At 38.9% G+C, this 4,970-nt stretch overlaps 1 non-coding gene across 1 annotated transcript; it reads left to right on the top strand.

Annotated features, from left to right (window-relative positions):
• Positions 1-3,237: 3,237 nt before the first annotated feature.
• Positions 3,238-3,344, top strand: LOC120853814. The gene has a single exon (XR_005718866.1). It is a non-coding gene; the product is annotated as a U6 spliceosomal RNA (small nuclear RNA).
• The last annotated feature ends 1,626 nt before the right edge of the window (positions 3,345-4,970 follow it).

Here is a 4,970-nt window from a genome sequence, read left to right as displayed (position 1 = left end):
CTACTGTTTACCATCCTTGGAAATCTAAAACCCTTCTCCTTTATATTGTCACTTCTCTATAAATTTATTGTTCTCTCCTAAGATGCCATAGAATATTGAGAATGCTTCTCGGGTGGCAATAATGGTAAAGAACCTGCCTGCCAATGCAGGAGACGCAAGAGACGAGGGTTTGATCCCTGGATTGGGAAGATCCCCTGGATTAGGAAATGGCAACCTACTCTAGTATTCTTGCCTGGAGAACCTACAGAGGAGCCTGGTGGGTTTATAGCCCACGGGGTCACACAGAGTCGTACACAGCTGAAGCAACTGAGCACACACACACAAGATGCTATAGAAGCTCAGCTTGTAACCATTTCTTTGAGTTTCTCATCACTGAGTATCCTATGTAGAGAGTTCAGAAACTTGTTTTTCTCTCATTCACCTGTCTTTTATCATTCTAATTTGCAGAACCCCAGCCATGAATGAAGATGGGTAGAGGAAAAATAATTATCTTCTTCCTCTGTAAATTATCATAATAATTTTAAAAAGAATCAATGGTAGGCCTCTTTCTTCAGCAATCTTAGAGTGAGTTCTGCTTGAGAGTAGAGACCACTGGATGCTTCAGATCCATAAAGGTACTCTAGCTATTGTGAGTCAGTTTACTCCAGAGGGCAGATTGCTAGGTGATCTGTAAGGTGGCTACTTTCTCTTCTTCTCCTTCCTCAAGGTTTAGTTTCCTCTTCTCTTTCACCCACACTTGATCTAAATAAAAGCCAGGGAATCCGAGCAGGACACCGCCCCCTTTCCAAGAGTGGCAAGATGGGATTGTTTCCATCTGTTCTTTCCAGTCTGAGAAGAGAGACTTGAAAGGAATGAAAACACAGATTTCCTACAGTGGAAAGGACTCTGGGAGGACCTGGGTGAACTTCTCTGCCCACCTAATACGCATAAACACGCTTCATCGGGGAGTTCATTTGCGAAACAGGCAGACGGAACGGTTAACCTAAAAAATTTTATTTTGGTGTTTTAAAATGGTGACTCCTAAAGTGATAAGCCCTGTGATCACTATCGCTAGTAACAGCATTACAATCACAGCGAGAGCCGGATCTGAAAATGCACTCATACCAGAGTTGACTTGGGCAGAGGAAGAGAGATGAACAGGCTCAGGATTTTTCTCCAGATAAGTCCAAAGTGAGTTTGTTTGTTTGTTTAGTTGAAATTAAAAGCAAAATGCAGCTTGTATTTTGTCCATCTCATTTACTCTAACAATTTGAAGCATGTTTCTTTCTGAGGAAATGGAGGGCCAAGTCTCTGATTCATTTCTATGAGACCACACAGCATCCCTGAATGAAAGTATCACTGTCCAAGAAGCCTTAGATGTTTTTGGAAAGCTTTTTAGCTGCTTCTTTTCCCTGTAAATCTTGTTGTTGTATTCTGATTGCAGAAAGCATATTTTAAATGGATAGGGGCAAACGTAATTAAAATCTAAGTACACAGATTTGGGGTGTCTGGCCAGAAAAAAATGTCAGTGATTACAACTTCCTCCAGTTTGATTATATTATTCATTGTGGCTGTGTTTTCTTTATATCTAGAACCCAGGAATTAGGAAAATCTAGCTTTTTCATCTAATTTTCTTTGGATTTAAAGTTCTCTTTTTTCTCCTCTTGCCAACAACAACCAAAAACATCTAATTTATTTGAGTCAGGACTAAAAGACATGATTCACCACCTTCCATTGTAGGGAATGCAGGTTCAATCCCTGGTCGGGGAGCTAAGATCCCATGTGGTGCAGGGCAACTAAACCCACATGCCACAACTAGAGAAGCAATACAGTGAAGACCCAACACAGCCAAAAAAAAAAAAAAAATACACACACATATAGTTCATTTGTTAAAAAAATATGATATTTTAAAAGAGACATAATTCAGCCATATCACCCTAAGATTTCATGTTCACTCCCTGAAAATAAATAAAAATAGCACATTTTCCTCACACTTGGTGGTTAGGAAGAGAAATACATGGGAAGGGTGTAAGCTAACAGCTCTCCTTACATTGCAACGTGAGGGCCACGGTTATGTGAACCCCTCCACCTGCCCTGAGGCAGCCCCTGTGTACAGAGTCCTGGCCGCAGCAGCTTGGCCTGGGTGACAGAAAACATTCAAAAGAAGTAGAGAGCCGGCCACACTCCATGGGGTTCATTAGCTTACTTGTTGTGTAGGAGGGAACGGTGTCTGACGGGCTGCTCACTTGCTAACCAAAATGATCATCACTTAGAAACAGCAAGAAGTTAGATGTTTATCAAGTACCTGGAACCAGAGCTGACTTTCTGTGAAACATCAGTGTGGAATCCAAGCCAAAATCTTGCACTTCTATTTGGCTGAGCCTGAAAGAAGTCATCATGTCAGAATTAGTAAGGCAAATAATAAAGAAAGGGGAATGAAAACAAGCTGATGTGGAAAAGGGCTGGGAGGAAAATACCTGCGCTAGAGTAATTACAAAAGAGCTGAGATTGAGAGGCTAAAAAAAAAAAAAAAGTTGGGTGCATTTCTCTCAGAAAGACAAATGTCTCAAATATAGAAGGGGTACTGAGTTTCTCAGGTAGGTCAAGAAGAAGACGGTGGTTAACAGGGTAAGATTAAATGTGAGCTTCCCTGATAGCTCAGTTGATAAAGAATCCACCTGCAGTGCAGGAGACCCCAGTTCAATCCCTGGATCAGGAAGATCCCCTGGAGAAGGGGTAAGCTATCCACTCCAGTATTCTGGCCTAGAGAATTCCGTGGACTGTATAGTCCATGGGGTTGCAAAGAGTCGGACACGACTGAGCGAATTTCACTTTCAATTATGAGGTGATACTTAAAATCTAGATTGAAGTTAGTTTCAATGGAAGTGCATGTGTTTTTTTATCTTTGGTTTTTACTTAATATGAAAGTAATAAACAATTATTTTAGTTATGAAAGTGCCATCATCACAGGAAAATATAATGTAGAAAAGGCCCTCTATCCCACTGCCCTAAAGCAGAGATTGTCGTTTGTTAAAACAGGGGTAAAAATATTTTTCACGTGATTTGCAGTATATGTTTTAAAATAAAGCTATGGATAGTTATAAAGTGAGAAATATTTTAAAGATAATATCAATTTTATCAAGTGGATATATAGAATCAAAAGACACCAAATAACCCTATAACTAGAAAAATAAAAGTGTATCAAAGTATTTTAAAATTTGGAGGTAGTCTTCATGTTTTTAAACATATGCTAATGTAGTGCTCGCTTCGGCAGCACATATACTAAAATTGGAACGATACAGAGAAGATTAGCATAGCCCCTGCGCAAGGATGACACGCAAATTCGTGAAGCGTTCCATATTTTTTAAAGTAAAAATTAAAAATAAATAAATAAATTAAAAAAAATAAAAAAAAGAAACATATGCTAATGTATATTTCAGTGTGTGTGTTGTGAGTTCAGTGTCTACTACTTTGACTCCTAGAGACCCTAAAAAGTTTCCAACTTTCAAGCATGGGGAGAAGGAAAGAATATCTGGAGATCATTGGTGAATAATACTTTGCATCTCTCTGCGGCTTATGAAACTGAATTTGAGTCCTATTTAAAGAAGAGTTCCTGTGGCAAGAAGTCTTCGTATGTGTTTCTCAGGCAGAAGAAGGACAGAAAAAAATTACCCACAAGACTTAGATTGGGCGATTTGTTTTAATCGTGGTTTCTATTAATTACTCAGAAATTTCAGGCAATTCTCCATGTTCACACCATCCTTTTCCTTTATGAAAAATGGGAAGGGTGATGGAAACTCTGAACTTGGGGACTCGGTCTCCCAGCACTGCTACCAGCTACACCTGCCTTTGGGCCAACTCTTCTCAGCCAGGGTCACCATTCTGCTAGATCACGGGAGCCAGGAGGCTTCATTACCTGTGGTTTCAAAGACCTCTGAACTCTCTTAGGAAGGGAAGCTGTTGAAGTTCAATGTCATATTATCCATTTCCTGAAGCATTCATTTTAGAGAGAAAGAGAGAGGAAGAGTACATACAATGTCCTATGCTCCAAAGGAAATTTAGAAAAGGATTTTCTATACCTTTTGAGAAAATGCTTCTTGGTTTGAGAAAAATTACAACAGACTCCCATACAAATAAGATGCTTCTCAGAAATTAAATCTTAAATTAGCTATTAATTTAAGGTCATCAAAATCCAAACTGTGTTCACCTTCTCTTTCTTTACTAAAAGTCGTTCTATGATCCACCCCCATTAGCACAAACCTGTATGATGTGCAGTATTGCTGCAGGTTTTATGCTCCTGTGGCATACCTGGTACCACACTGCAACAAAGTTTCCCCAAAACTAAGGATGGGTTCATTGGAAGCCTGCCAAAGTATTTAAGAACTTTTATTCTTCTAAGAGTACATCTTTCCTACTTTGGAAATATTCAAATGTTATTTTCTTTTATGAATTAATGATCATTGAAGATGGCAGTTGTGGTATTTTTAACATTCTTATTTGATCGAAGTTAAACTTGGCAACCATATATTGATCTTCTCACAGTTTCACAATTTCCTTTTCTTTTTACATTTTACTGCTCTGCAAAATCCAAACTCTGGAAAACATCAGTCTGTGGCTAATTCTGTCTATATGGTAATGGGGAGAATGCAGATAATCACCATTTTCAATCCAAAGTATCAAATTCCTCCCCTACTAAAACATGAGCCTCAGCTGATGGTAAGTAGGACACCCAACATGCTTGATTTGTGTATTTCTCTCCACCCTCTAATGGGGCTCCTAAAATTAAGTCACTGAAAGGTCAAAAAAGGAGGCAGCAGAGGCAAAAATTATCTGAATAATCAATAAACTGGCTGAGTAATGGACCCAGTGTTGATGAATAAAAGTCTGTCCTATGCAGTGTTTGGAACATACTTACATTAAAAATTTATTCAAATTTATTTTGATTCAAGTCTAACTGAACATTCTGTATTTTGTCTGGCAACCCCACACCC

The sequence above is a fragment of the Oryx dammah genome, unplaced genomic scaffold (assembly GCF_014754425.2).
Source record: "Oryx dammah isolate SB20612 unplaced genomic scaffold, SCBI_Odam_1.1 HiC_scaffold_26, whole genome shotgun sequence".
Classification (NCBI taxonomy): domain Eukaryota; kingdom Metazoa; phylum Chordata; class Mammalia; order Artiodactyla; family Bovidae; genus Oryx; species Oryx dammah.
This window is presented reverse-complemented; position numbering and strand designations above follow the sequence as displayed.